General features: G+C 40.4%; 1 long non-coding RNA gene across 2 annotated transcripts in view; it reads left to right on the top strand.

The window, feature by feature from the left end:
• LOC131673388 (uncharacterized) overlaps window positions 1-15,338 on the top strand; it is a 59,567-nt gene extending 44,229 nt beyond the window's left edge. Inside the window, exons 2-4 of one of the 2 annotated variants that reach the window (XR_009302705.1) lie at window positions 5,795-5,851; window positions 12,552-13,045; window positions 13,121-15,338. This is a non-coding gene — a long non-coding RNA (uncharacterized LOC131673388). Of the gene's footprint in view, window positions 1-5,794; window positions 5,852-12,551 lie in introns of both variants that reach the window. The other variant, XR_009302704.1, reaches the window with a different exon arrangement.
• The last annotated feature ends 478 nt before the right edge of the window (window positions 15,339-15,816 follow it).

The following is a 15,816-nucleotide window of genomic DNA, read 5'->3' as shown; positions in this document are numbered from 1 at the left end:
TCACCATGGTGTCATATACCTACATGATCTCGCGACGAAATATCCCGCCAAGTGGAATTGCTACGAAATATCAGCGTATCGTTGTCGGTGTTGGCGGCGTGTCTAGGTCAGCCACTAATCACGTAACTTGTTTCAAGTATATTGTCAAGGTCAACAAGCTGCCAAGTTATATCGCCTTTATCATGTTGTATATTGACTGACGATTTGGATTAGTAGACTTGCCGTTTAATATAACTTTGTCAATTCTAAAGCTATTCATTGTTCAAGTTTTCCGAAATGTCAACACAGAATTTATACGTAACGATGTTAGAACTTTTAATTTTAACAAATTTTCGTACGCATGGCAACCTGAAAATTGCGTAATGCATACTATTATCGTCCTATCGTCGTCGTCGTCTCACGCAGCCCCAAATAAAAAAAATAAATAAAAGTACACCATCGCGTGTTCTCGGAAGGCATGTATCGCAGACGAGAATATTGCTTTCAACGTTCTCTCGCTACGTCGCAAAACACTCGCCGCGTAATTGAGTTACGCTGGGTAAATTTCAATTAGTTAAACTCAATTGTATCGACTAACAGTATGTATGTTCTTATATCTACGAAATAGTTTTCTTTAAAAAGATCGGCTTTTTTCTCATGTACCTATTTTTTCAACGCATCCGAACGGAAATGCGAAAAAAACATTCAATTAGCATGTACATTTTTTCGTCGGTTGTTTGTTGATCGATACTTAAATATTTAACTATCACAATAAAATTATTCTAGTGAACCAAAATAGCAGTAACCATAAGCTACCAAAGTTTACGCTTCATTAATAACCGAAAAAGTAAGCGGGAGAGACAAGTCAAGCAACGAAGTAATCCACGCTCAGACGAATTGCAAAGTGGCTAGAGAGAGAGAGAGAGAGAGAGAGAGAGAGAGAGAGAGAGAGAGAGAGAGAGAGAGAAGGCCACTCCCTTGGCCCCCATCGTCGATGGCAATATTCTAAGTACTCGTAAATGCAAGGGATGATTTATCGCTGGGTAATCCTTCAGTCTCCGCGCAAACGATCGCGAAAGTTCGCTCGCGAAGTGGAAGGGACGAGAAGACCAATTAAAGTCCGACGCTTGATTATCATCGAGCGATATCGCAGAAAACTTTATTTATATATTTATGACGACGTGCCGCGAAACTCAATTTCCTATCCGAGTTAACTTTCTCACTCTTTTTTTATTAGACATTTACTGCGGAAGTTATAACGTCGCGGATATTTCTTTTGGAATACGAATCACTTTTCTGAGAGAGCGCTTTTGCGAAAGCGTGTATTGACATCCATTACGGTAGAATTATTGTTGTAGCGTTCTTGTGTTGTTAATAAATCAAGTTTTATCTTTTGATTACTTTCATTAATATTAATAACTCATTTTACTGTATATTATTCCATACTTCTCATTATTGCTACTATCGCGTACTCAGCTAAATATATATTTAGATGTTTGGTATAATAATAATAATAATAATAATAATAATAATAATAATAATAATAAGAATGTAATGAAATATTTGAAAAGGATTATTTGTACTTTCGTTTTACCTAAATTATTTATATTACTGAAGAGATTTAGTATAATCAACGTGTTAAGATGGATAGATAGAGCGAGAGAGAGGGAGTATAAAAAGAATTACACAAATAGTTAAGCTAATCAAACAGCATCATAATAACTATTTAAGTGTTTTGCCAATTTCAAATTGGATGTTAAGATTATTTTGTTTTTATAGTATACATGTGAATCTATATATTTTCTACGTGACTCCAACGTATTTGGATGCAGCTATTCAATTGATAATCAATCATGACGGCATTGAAGTTACAAAACTGAACAACAATTCTAATTCAACAAAATTCTTTTGAAGCTTAACACCTCGATAAAAGGTAAACTAAGCAATCAAACAAAGCGCGAAGGGAAATTGCATTTTTTTCAATAAAATCCACGACGCGATACACACGCGTCATTCGTTGGCAAACGAAATCATGTCACTGGCGTTCGGAAATCGTATGTATATGCATGACATTCACTTATCGTTCACGAATTACATTCGTATATACGCTCCACATATATTATGTATACATCGCTCGATAATCTCTCGCGATATATTTTGTTGCGATTTCCCGTACGTAACGTAAATGTTCCACGCGATACAAAGTAATATTTTCACTTTTTTCATTGACAACTGAAAATTCATTCAATGCGGTTGACTAATTGAGCTGTGAAGAAAAATGCTTTTTTCGCTTTATCCGTAACATCGTTAATTGTTCGCTTTAAGGATTATTGCCGTCTATGAAAACGTTTGGTGCGTAATCCGAAACAATTATTATTGTGCTCGAAGTAATTAAGTTGGCAAAAATAATTTCTCTTTGTCGCACGAATGCGTTAATCCGCAGTAATTGATGGACGCCATGATGGTACCGAAAACGACGCGAGTTATTATTAATATTTCGCGGTTTGCCGAAGACAGGTATAGAAATACACGAAAGTCACTGCTGAATCTCGTTGCGCTTGTTCATTAATTGTCTACAAATTCCGTTCCAATTTCTCCGCACATTCATAAATCAGGTGCATGTACTTAATCCAACCAATCATGCTTCTGATAATAAAATAATTTCGTTGCTCGTAGATTTCTCATTTATTCGAACAGTTACGAACAATCAATAAAAATGATTCATAGCAAGTTCACATCTTGAACACGCAAAATGCAATTAAAAGAAATATCGTTCTATAAATCTCGCGCAACACCGATCAATTTTCGTATGCAGAAATCTATCAAACATTCCTCTTAAATTTTCATTAAAAATCAAAATCTGCGAATAACTCGTTTAAAATAAAACCGGCGCGCTTTCACAACTCGGATAAAACACTCTCGGACGTATAGAAGGCAACAGCGCTCAGTATAAAATTGGATCCGAAAAGAGAGGTGCAGAACTGAAGTCTGGTTAAGGCAATAGTTTTTAGCGAAGCACTCGTTTGTAATCGGAAGCCACTGAAGAAACAAGCTCGCGCTGTTTATTACCGTGAAAATCTCGGCTTCCGCCTAGTAGTTAGCCCACTTGCAATTTATGTAGATGAGTGGCTAGCTTCTTTGGCTTCTGTCGCAAGAGAGAACAATGACGGGATTTTACTCTACGCGCGTGCTCGATCGGTTTTTCTTTGCCAATTGGCACGCAAAGGCAATTGAGAAGCAGCTCGTTGATTAATCTAGCTGAAAACTTCTTTGTCGTTCTTTGAAATTTCACGCCAAAGCGAATTCCAGGAAATCTCTGTCATTTCGTTGTAGATTTTGCAAATCAGCGACGTGTGCAACGTTGGCTTCATAAGCAGATAAATGTGACTTTAACCAATGGCACTCGTACACAAAATGCACAAATACATTGATCAATGAAAGATGTGAAAAATGACTGTTTGTGATGAACGTCGACGTGTAACTGTTAACAAGTAATATAAATGCATATATATAAATCTTATCAATGTCCGAAGCCATCCGTCAAAACGTGATTACCTTTCTCCGTGTAGCAGTGAAAAGATAAAAAAGGTAGTTGAGCATATCCTGGCAAATTGATGCAAGGCAAATCTGTATAAGCGAAACGAGTCTGCATACATCTTGGCGGTTTGTAAATTCGCAATGAGGTTTTTTCGCGTCGTCACGTTATTCGTCATGCCAACGTTGAGGCTTAAATCTAACCATTAAATTTAGACAAGCCTCGCTCGCACACGCGAGCAAGAGAAAAGAGCTTCAATAAAGAAAGCTCGCAGTCGCAAGTTCCCGGACTGACCGACTTTCGCACTTCAGCCAAAAGTTTCGTTTCAACTTACTCGCAGCCATTGGGCTAAGCACTTGCTCGCGCGCGCGCGCACGCCGGCCACTATTATATTAATCCACTTTGTATCCCGGCCGCTACGCTGCGATTTCCAGTTCTTTCGCGTACTGTTCCTAGTTAGCCGCTACTTTACTCGACTTTACTTTGCAACAAGAGGTATTAAAGTTTGCCTGTAAGATTTCCGATAAATCCTCTCTCTGAATTGCCCTACCAATTCGAAAGGGCACATTTTTAAATAACTCGGCTTGTGTCGGCTTATGACGACGAGGAAAAGAATGGAGCGCGGTGGCATTAACAATGCAAATGGGTCTCGGTGAAATGTCGGCGCGCGAGCTTGAAGAATAATTCGAGCACACACGGAAAATACAGAAAGATTGCTCAATCCGCGCAGCATACGAACTGGAATTGCCTTCTCTGTCGGGCAGCGAAGACACCGGTGCTGCTTTTAAATAATTTAGTTCTTTATTCGCTCACGAGATAATGGAAACCGAGCGAACGTTCAATCCTGGGATTAACAGACATTGCTTGATGAGCTATTGTTGTATGCCATTGATCGAATGATACACGATTTTAAGATTAAAATCTGGCCATAACGAAGTTCGTTTTGTCGATTCGCGTGCTCGGAAAGTTATTTGAGCGTCGTTCGAATGCCTATCAAAACATGACGTTCAGGTATGGTCGCTGTCGACCTCGGTTTCTTTCTCCTTTAATAAACAAGTGATTTTCATCAGCAAGGCGTCAGGATTCAGTCAGTCTAAAAAATAAGCTACAGTAGCAAACGCTGTGAATCTGAATATAACAAAACAAAAAGAAAGAAAACAGACGAGTCTATCACGAAGCAACGTTTGGCCTCATAAAATCGACGAAAACGACGGAAGTTGACATTTTATTTCGCACGCAAGCAGTTACGAGCAATCACTGTCAGGATTCCCAAAAGCGTTGCATCGTCGTAAAAGGAGAAAAAATGTTAGGCGCGCGTTTGATGACGCAATCGATCAGCCGTCCCGTCCATACACATCCTGGGCGTACACCTTCCTTCGGACACGTCACCATACAGAAAATAATATTGAAGTTAGCGTGTCCTGATCGATCATATGGCCGGACGCTCGCTTCGAGGTACTTGCGAGCCTTACCACCTGACTTTTGTTCTTGAATTAGATCAGTTTTATCGATACTCGGTTTTCGTTGGCATCTCAACAGTTCTCCGGTAATTCTAAGACACTGAAAACCGTTTCCTATTCGATGCAACACGCCGCGCAGTAGCAGTCTATGTCCTTTGTGATGTAAAATCTAATTTTCCGAGCAAGCACAAGGTTAATCCACTAACCGGGCTGCAAACAGACGCCAGGACGTATAAAACTTTCCGACTGCAGTTCCGAGGCAATGAATAATTCGCCCGGGCAATTTACTACTTGGCGAGAAAATTCAAGGAAGAGCAAGGTTTCCAAAGGAGTGTCGCGCGCCTGATTTAACTTACGCAATTTTCATACTCGAAAAATATCGAAGTTTGCGAGCATAAGTATGCGTAAACTTTGACGCTTATACCGTCTCAAATGTTAAGCAGAACGCACAACGGCAGACGCAAAACTATTCGCTTTCTGTTCGGTCCAAATTGGCATTTGACAAGAAATGCTGCGTCGATTTTGGATGCTCCTGGCGACCGTATAACGTTTGCATATTCAGATGTGCACGCTACGAGGGAAAGACAGCTTTTTGTTTGTTAATGAATTCGAAAAGGGCTTTTCAATAAAAAAAATCGACGTAACTGCAGTCTCAGGCAGAACTATTCACGTCGAAGCCATCATTTGAGGCAAATTTCAGCGATAAAATCTTCTGTATTTTTTGTTTTATTAACATACACAAGATAACAGTGGGAATTTTTCTCACACAAACCTTGTCGTCCAAATACCAATGCTAATTAAAATCCTTTTTTCATTCTAGCATCGAGAAACCGTATCCCGTGCAATCAGTCCTCCCAGATGGCCCGGGAAACAAGAGGTAAGTTTTCAAATGTGAACAAGTCCTATCCCCTCCACAAAAGAGAAAAGAAATTGCAAGCGAATCGAGAATAAAGAAGTAAAAAACGTTGCAGACGCTCGACGAGGCGTGAAATCTACGATTCGGCATGGCGCAAAGTCGCTTGGGGAGTCTGTGGAATTTCATAATACCGCGACTGTGCGGCGACGTGTATCGTGAAAATCCACGAAACAAAGTGGTGCGCAAGTACAAAATATAACGTATGACCTCGGCAGTATATGGTCTCTTTATGATGCCAGCGTCGAATTCCGAGAAAATGAAAGTTTCAGAACTCCCTCAGATACCGTCGCTACGCTCAGCCTCGTTGATTCTACGGGGTGAATGCCAAACTAACCATAGCGAAGATTGGGACTCGAATGGAAAGAGTGTATATAGATCGATAAGACTGTCGCCGCATGTGTCCAATTTCATTCATTGTAACTCGCACACAAAACTAGCCCGGTGAATTCCACTAAAATATTAAAAGCCACACGACGACGGGAGGAAAAGCCTGATGGGCAAAGATTGCCAAGTTTTCGCCTCGCGGGACCGCGCCGAGAGTCTGACTTATTTAGCCTTCCTGGGTTGGCTTTTGAATGCTCTTTTGTGTTCCGTCGGAGCAGGAACTTTATTAATTGCGCGTTTTGTTATGCAAATGCAGCGCGTTGATGCCGCGACGGCGTTGGCCTTTTAAAAGATTACCCCCCAATTCATTTTGCCACAGCACCAATTGGGAAGTTGACCTCGCGCACGCGCGCTTTCTGACAGAAATTTTGCCATCTTCGACCTTCAATTTGACGGAAAGCTGTTATTGAAGCTGGCGTGAATGAATTAAAATGATTCAGGTTAAAAATGACCTCTTGAATTTCGACTCTCGTATTCATCGGCAGCTTTGTGTTTCTTGTATTTTTTTCTCATTGTCACGTACTTTTTCCTACGCACAAAAGTTTCAGCGTCACGGTAGACCGAAACAAAATATCCCTCCGGGAAATGAAGCATAATGGCATCTTAAAAGCCTTGAGAATCTCCTTTTCACTTGGCTTTCCTTCCTTTTTTCTCAGCAAGCTACACCTGCACTCGAGCGTTTCATTCAAATGCAAATGATTTTCTCGCGATAGCCACGTATCCATATAATAATAATACTGCAACAATCTTGTTTACGACTTAATTCGTAATCCCTTAGCGTAGATTATCGCATGGATACGTAAATTCGTGCTCATCGTGTTATTCGCCGGCTAAATCACGTAGACTCGCGCGTACGTGAAATAACCATTAGTACATCGACTAACGATAAACGGTCCGCAAGCGAATAGCGCTCTTAATCCCCCGTCGGCGATACATTTATAACAATCGAGTCTCTGCCACTGCTATATTTGCCAGTCGTATGCGCTGCACTTTTTCAAAGGGTAAATACTCCTTTCTTTTGCTTCTGCCTACATTTTAGATCGGATCGTTGGCTCTCGATGGCTGCATTCGCTCGTTTCATCGCTTATGATTTTATTGATCGCAAGAACGGTTTTTTAATTCTGTTGTGAATATCAATCGAATGCAGTCACGTGAAAACATCTTCATTCCCGAAAGATTCCGCGAACCGAATTCCACAGACTACACAATGAAATGAAAGTCAGAAATAAAAAGCATAGAGAAAGGTGCCCGTCGAGTCAATTACAATACGCATAGAAGTCAATAATCTGCCGCTTCGAGGTAACAGAATTTTAAGTGGAGGGGCTAATATCGAAATATCCGATCCGTATATTTAATGACTGCCACCCTCCCCGCGTGCCTCGTCAGTCAAGTTCAATTCAAGCAGACCGACGCCGCCGCTGCCACTATTGGCAGTCACTCAATAAGACGTAGCAGCAGCAGCAGCAGCCCTTCGGTCTTGTTCAAGTCGTTTTTCTCTTCTTTTACTTTTCTTTCTCTCGCGCGGGAACAATGCATCGCGCGCAGTATTTCTTTTTTTCGCGAACAACTTTCGTGCAATGAAACGCTGTCAACGGTGCGGTCCATTTTAACGTTTAACAACAATTGCGCATGTCGGTCGTCAGTTATTTCCTGTACAACCTAGAACGTGTATATAGCGTGTGCACTTTGAAACGGCGTCGTAGTTATATTTTATGTTGATCGCCGAGCTTGTACAAATTAATAATCCGCTCGACATGCATAAACTGAAATCCGCATTGATTCGCGTGTTGTTTCACGAGCACAAGCTTGAATTCAATCGCATAGCAATATTGAGCAGTGTATAAAGCCGTAATCACCGTGAAATGTGCAGTACATTCGATGATTGGATGTTGGTCAGTGCAAGCCACATGGAAATATTATAAGATATCGCTTTTAAAAATATAACATGAAACGGAGTATCACCGTGCGCATTTTACGCAGGCAAATCGGCACCGCGCAACGCGATTCATTTAGAATGGCAGCAAGTATTGGGTAGGAGAAAAAGCCTAACCGAATATCGTGCTCGTAACATTTGATCCAGTCTACCTTGCACACGCACGCTGCGATGCTTTGCCGTGCGTTACACAATTCCGATCGGATTCCGTGCGCCGACTGCTTTGGTGAAATTACAAATATTGACACTCGAGATTGCCCAATGCGCTTCAGCCAATATTCTACTTTGTCTCATTCCCTGTCGTTTGCTATTTTTGATTATGCCCAACGACGAGTCCAAGAAAATTAAGCAAACACGGCACTGTCGCTCGAAATAGCGTTGATAAAAGCCAGGCAAGTTGCCAATCAAAGCAAACTCTTTGGAGGACGAGTGCCCATATCAGGCGCGTTTTTCCGGCCGCACATTCATATACGCACAGAATAAGCGAGTCTCTCATTGTAGATTGTGGCCAATTGGTTCGGAGTTTGCGGTTGCCTAATGAAGAGCGACATTGGCGCTCAGCCCTCCCTCTCCTTTTCCTACTAGTACTGGTACTACATACTACTACTACTACCTCCATCCATCACTAATTTGCCGTTAAGTGCTCGGCTTTGTTTCCGGCCCACCCTGAATGATCCACCTCCCCCACAGCAATATCCGCCAGCACTTGGCGTCTGCGATCGAATTTGGTCGACGACCCGCGATTAGCCCGTCCACAGAGACTTTGGCAAAGTCCACTTGAGAAGCACACTCTTGAGCCCATTGCCATTGCTATTATATGTGAGCTGCCGTGCTTACTTCAAACATTTTACACGACTCAAGCAGAAAATTCATACTTGATGAGTCTAAAACGTTACAAGTGATTATGCGGCAGCAACAATACGTCTCTGCGATGAGTTATTAATTCTGTAAAGCGATTCTGGAGACGGAAACGCGTCTGCGAATACGCGTTGGAAATAAATGAATATACTGCGTCGAATTAACTAGATACGGTGACACACGCACCTAACGATATCGAGGATCCGAGCGTTCGTTCACTAATGCTTTATGCTGATCTATCTCACTCTACTCTCGTCGCTCGCGGCGCTGCTGCTGTCGTGTTGTACAGACCTGTCTACCTGCCTCGAATACAAGAATTTCAATCGCGTTGCTTCGCTTGATGAAATTCAGGATTCCATATTTATTTTTATCAAAGCGGTGCAATTATTTTCACTCAGCAATATTCATCTTTGATGGCAGTTCAGCGTCATAAATTACGTACACTTTTTATCGTTTTTGTATATAGCCATATAGTATCACCCTCCGACACAGCAGATACCGTCAATTTCAAATTATTTCAAATTTGGTCAATTTTATTATTTGGGGGAAGCCGTAGTTTTATTAGGGCAAGAAGGGTTGTGGTAGTAATCGAATAAGTGTCACTTGAATTCAACGTGTCCCAAAGAATAAGATTTAGCTGTTCACTTTTTTCCTAGAAACGCAAGTAAAAGATATTATTTGACATGTCGGTCAACACCTCATCACCTTTTCGCAAAAAAATGAATTGACAAAAGCCCAAAGTTTATAAAAAAAGCGCGAACTTTTGCTCTCTCTCTCTCTCTCTCTCTCTCTCTCTCTCTCTCTCTCTCTCTCTCTCTCTCTCTCTCTCATCGCGAGAATTGATTTCGCTTTGAATTCATGGTAAAAAATATGTATACGGCACATGCTCTTCCAATTTTCAAACAAATAGCATAAAAAAAAAGTTTTTTCAGGAGCAAATACCAAAAATTCCACGAGTTGCGCGAGTGCACGCATCGTGCATCCGTAAAGAGTGTCAATTGCGGAATTAATTGACGGCTTCTGCATACGAACTCTCTCCCTCATTAAAGCTCCATTCAACAAGGAACGCAGTAGCCTAGTATTTTGAACGTGACAAGCATACAGATATCTGAAACGGCTTTCAATACGTCTGAAAGAGATATACACACAGAGAGCCGGTGCTTGGTATGTTCGCATAGCCGAAATTTCATACGGATTATGCACGCAACCGCACCACAGGTAGAAACTGCTAATTGGTGCTGCGATTGGGTTTTTTGTCTTTTCAGATTTGTGTCCTACTCTTTTATTCCATCCGAAGTTAGTTTCCAAGCCGATCATGGAGCCTTTTTCAAACGTTCAAATTCCACTACATTCAGCTTTATTGCCAATTTCTCTACACTAAATTTTTGTAACTGAAACTTTGGTATAATGCAGCGGCTATGCCAGTTGAGCTTTATCGTTTTTACTACCATCCTCTCTCATGTTACTACTATCCTCTCTCTCCCTCCCACACCCTCTCTTCCTCCCTCTCTCTCTTTCTCCCTCTCTCTCCCTCTCACTCCCTCTCTCTCTTTCTCTCTCTCTCCCACTCTACTTAAAGCGTTCGACCTGCAATCCTTCGATGCCTTTCTCCTACTCAGCACCGCGAACGGAGGCTTGGCTTCACTCTGTGTCAATCTATGGTATGTTCCTCCTTAATCAGCCTCTATCTCTGATTTTGACATCCTCAGATACAGCGAACTCAAGACATGGTAGTTCATGGCTTTTAATGATCCTTGAGCAACAAATTTTTCGTCGCAGAGTTAAATCCGAGTCCCTAAACAATACACTATTGAAGCTACCAACAATCTCGCTTCCATTCGATGTGTCAGCCTTCACCTCCTTCTCTAACTACCTTCAAGCCCCCGGCAACTACTTTTCCTTTAATTTCCCTCCATTTAATAAATCCTCCTAAATTTTATCTCCCATCTTTTTGATTCCACATTACACCCGATCCTTCTCTCCACTCTCTAGATCATTTTCTCCTTACCTATCTCTCTCTCTTCTATTATCTGCTTCATTTTTCCCTTGGTAAACTTTCTGTTATGTTTATTTTTGTCATATTTAATTACTCATCCTCCCTTACAGGGTGATACTTAAGAATCCTGCGTAGCTTTCTATCGTTTACGTCTAAAAATTTTATGTAAATAGTGTATATTATTTAGGTTACTTATTATTAGTACTTAAGCTTTTACATTAATGTTAAATCTTGTGTTTTTGTGAATTTTTTATCTCTTCTGAACGCGTATCTTATATTGTAATTTTTTTAACTGCTTTAATCAATCGTTTCTAATTGTGCTATTGTGCGAAACTTTTGTTTATTTTATTTCTGTTGATTTTGTTTATTTTATTTTATTTTTTATATTATATGTACCTAAAACCTACGGGGTTATACCCTAAGGTTAATAAAGCTAAGTCAATCAATCTATTAATTAATCCCTATCTCTTTCCCTCTTCCCCCCCTCCTCTCTCTCTCTCTCTCTCTCTCTCTCTCCCCTCTCTACGGATGCTTCTGTGCCGTGCACAAACAAACCCGCACGCAGAAATATATGTATTTGAAGCTGATTCAATAAGGATGGCGGCGTATGCACATCTCATTTGTCACTGCATACAGAGACAGACATAGAGTAGAGTCCGAGGTTCCCATTTCCGTAGCTGTATAATGCGGTGACACGATGCGCATACCCAAATCCGTGCAATGGCCTTTCCCTTTGAGATTGGATTCGAAGTGAGAGACTGAGGCTGCTGAATTTGCGACACAATTATATGCTACCACAGCGAACATCATTGGGTGATTTCAATGCTATGATAAATTTTCTCTGCCTACTTTATTTCAAATTCGCCTAGTTTATTTTGCTACACATTACCTTATTTTAATTTACCGATACATTTGTAGAACTACGTGTTTCGGTGTTGGGTTGCGGCGTTATAGGTTAAAAGCGATATGACGAAAGATCAAGAGAGTATCGAAACACTAATAACAAAACTAAAAGACAAATTAATAAAGCGATTTCCAAAGAGGCTTTCGCTCGCGAAAGAGAGAAACGAGATTCCTTGCACTGGGGAGAAAGTTCTCAGCTTCGTGTGCCTTTGCGCGCCGCCGGAACAAAATTCATTTGGCCAAATTAAACAGAGTTTAGCAATTTGGCCTTAATCCATTTGTCGGAGCAGGGAGAAAGATCCGCGCGCCATCCGTCAGTCCGCTCTGTCGAGTTTTATTCCTACCTCATCTCTCACTTTCGTGTAGCCCACTCGCTTTCTTCGTACAATGTGAGAAATTTCGCTGGACTTGACACTCATCTTACGATAAGCCTTCTTTTTTTTCTATGAATAAGAATTCAGAGGTGTAAAAAACGACGGTGGAATTATGTTTCTTTAAAATTGTTTGGGAAGTTTTAATTTTTTAACATAAATATATTGTCGTTTGTGAGACGGAGAATTAAAAAAGATATTTTGTTGTTGTTGCAGATTTCACCAACCAAAAAATTGCTGACAAATGGAGGACTGTCTACAAAATGAAACTAACGATATACAATTGTATCGACACTCTGTACAATGAGTCAAGACCTCAGAGGATTCTAGAATCATCAAATTGAAAAATTCAGAAATATTGAAATAGCCAATTACAGGCGTTTGAATTGGTACAATTTCCCTTTCCCTCTCTCCGTTTCTCGTTTTCCCAGCGCAATTGCACAAATTCTTATGAGAAGAGGAGGACGATGCCAAAAGCTCCCGAGAAGCACCAGCCGAGTAACAGTATCCCAGCCAATCACAGACATCCGATACCGTCCGGGTTTTCTCTCTCTTCCTCCTCCTTATCTCCCTTAGTGACGCTTCATATTCCTTTGGCATTTTTCGCAGTAGCTTATTTATTTTCTCCGCTCTAGCTGCTATCTCGTTATCACCAGATATCTCTTTTTTTAAGATTTCTTTCCCATCACTTTTGCAACACTACGCCCCGTGTCAGTATTCTTATTTCTCCTTTACTTCTTGCTTTGCTTGAATTCGAATTTCAATTGATTCTCTCTTTTTTTCAGTGAAAATCATACTCGACGTCAATAACTTCGTCAGCTGCAGCAGCAGAGCTGCGCATCGTCTACTCGCAGGATTAATGATAGCTTCCATTCCCCCTGCAACAACAAAAAATAATAATAAAAGTCGAGACAGACGGCTGCCACACTGGTGAAAAAGCATGAACTCGTGGACGAGATAGAGGGAGAGCAAAAAAATCCCCAGAAAGAGTAGCCGAGGGAAAACGAGGGCCGTAACGACGTTCCCCGCGGCGGAAATTTCGTTGGCCTCGCGCGCTCGACGGCATCGTTAACCGTATTCGGGCCCCGAGATTGGGAGTCAATTCAAGGTGTAGCGCGGCGCAAGAGCGACGAGTTCTTAACGCTGATAAATTGGAAAACTTTTCTACTGCTCGAGCCCCCGCGAAGTAGTGCGATTGAATATTTTTTTTCTTTCTCTCTCTATTCAACCCGCATCGTCAAATTCGAGCTTCGTCGCGAGTCCATGCAAATCTTACACGATTTTTCCTTCGTCACTTTTTCGTCGGAATCAGGTATCTTAATTAATAATTAGAAACTGTTGTCCTTTTTACTGATCATTTAATTTACACGGATCGTATAATGTTATTCATCGATAAAAGTAAACCGAAAAATTTTGAATCCATCCATTAATCTCTCACGTGAAAATTAAGCAGACGTCTGAAAAATCAATAATCCCGGTCGATTGCTTGGTACGAAAATAAAACGTCCTGGTGGCTTGGGTGAGAATCTCATCTTTCTGCTCTTCGTGAACCTTTCCATAAACAATATTCACATTATGTGGGAGATAACAGCGAGGCTTGGCGGCAAGCGTGTTCGAACAGTACTTGCGTACTTTAATCTGTGCGCGCTCAATTAATTTTCAGAACGTATAGTAGAGAGAGAGAGGGAGGGGGGGTGAGAAAAAGAGAGGATAGGAGAGGGAGAGGAAGCTTGCCGTGACAATAACGAGTCTATTCGAATCTGCACGCTGCCGTCTGAATGCGAGTTCTCGATGTTTAATTTAAAACGTACGATGTTGTACATTGACATGATAAATTTGAAAGAGTGAATAGTCTGTTACAACTCGAGGTCGCGAAAGTATTAGCAAGCCCATTGCATGTTAGAGGCTTCGCCTCGGTTGTCAATTCTCACATTATATGAAGTTACCAATAACTTCCCGTCCTGGGTACGTAATCTAATATTTCATTAACTTGGCATTTATTGTTTTGGTTTAGTCCAAGTTTCCACGCGTGGCCTCGACAATGATCGCTGAGTAATTACATAAATTCAACCGATCATTTTTTATATTACGTTTCACTTAACTGGGCAGAGTGCGAAATTGAACATCTGATAAAAAAAATGTCATAATAAGCGACATTATCAAAGTTTTTTCTAAACGTGAAATACGACATTCTATGTGCAATCAATTTATCATCAAAGCTCAGCTCAATTGTTTTTTCTATATCTGTACTTTATGTTAGTTTAGCAAATATTTTAAATTATTATAAAGCACATATTACAACTTGGTTTAATTTTTGGCGTGAAAACGTATACACTTTCTGCCTAGTTCATTGTGAAAATCCAGTTAATGATAAACTCTATGCTTTCGATTAGCTCGTCTGCCGATGGCGTAATTTCCGAATTCCTCACGAATGTTCCAGAAAATCCTAAATTCTTTACTATTTTTCAGAATTAAAGACACATCAAAACGTCATATCTTTCAAACCTAATGGTATATTTTGTGAAGAGAAGTTAACCACACTTTTTCTAGCTTTATTTCCAAACGGGGGCCTCAAAAAGCTTTTGCCAAAGAAGACTTGTAATTATAAAACACCTGAAAAACTAAAATCATCGAAGGCCAGGTTGGCGACGCGTATTCTTGGGGAATTAACACACATAAACGCTGTTATTGCTTGAGAATACACGTAGTTTGTCTGGTCGATCTCTTCAGGGAAGATTTGCTGAATATCATTTATGGTTTTGCAAAAATTTATTGAGAATATGGAATCACACTAAATGAAATAAAATTGTATAAAAATAGATAAGTCACTTACAATGTTATAGCAATGTTATATGCTGCGAAAACAAGATAAATTGTAGCGAAGAGGAGTTAGTAATAGCTTGTTACGCAAATACTACTTAATGTACATTCGAATGAATCTTGTAAATCTGTCATCTTTTTTTGCATATCTTTTCATCGTCAAAGCAATTATTAGTGCCTCGTGCTGTCACAATCATCAATATTTTACCATTGTTTTCTTTGTGAATTGAAACTATTCAAGAATCTTTGCGATTTGTGTAAGATGTTGAATAAATTTCTAACAAACATGATGATATTCTTTATTTGTAAAACACAGTCCATAGAATTCCTGATAATATCCATCAGAATCATTCAAATCAATCTATCCTCAGCTGCCAATTGGAAATCCTTTCATCTCATGCTGACGAACCATCATTGACAAACCAAATCTCTGCACAAAGCAACTTGCAGGTACACAATCCGAAGGAATCGAATGATCTGTCATTAGAAATTAGCATTTGTATACTGGCAATCATCAGCGACTTACAGTTAATCTTGTGTGGTATTGTAATGTGTGTGTCTAGACTGGACTTTGCCTGTACAAACGTAGCGGGTCCAGCGCATGGAGAGACGCGTAATTTGATTGCGAAGGTGCGCGTATGCACAATATGCGCTGCACAGC

Source organism: Phymastichus coffea, unplaced genomic scaffold, assembly GCF_024137745.1.
Source record: "Phymastichus coffea isolate CEN01 unplaced genomic scaffold, Cenicafe_Pcof_1.1 PCOF00175, whole genome shotgun sequence".
Lineage (NCBI taxonomy): Eukaryota > Metazoa > Arthropoda > Insecta > Hymenoptera > Eulophidae > Phymastichus > Phymastichus coffea.
Note: the sequence above shows the minus strand (reverse complement) of the source record. Positions and strands in the feature narration are given on the sequence as shown.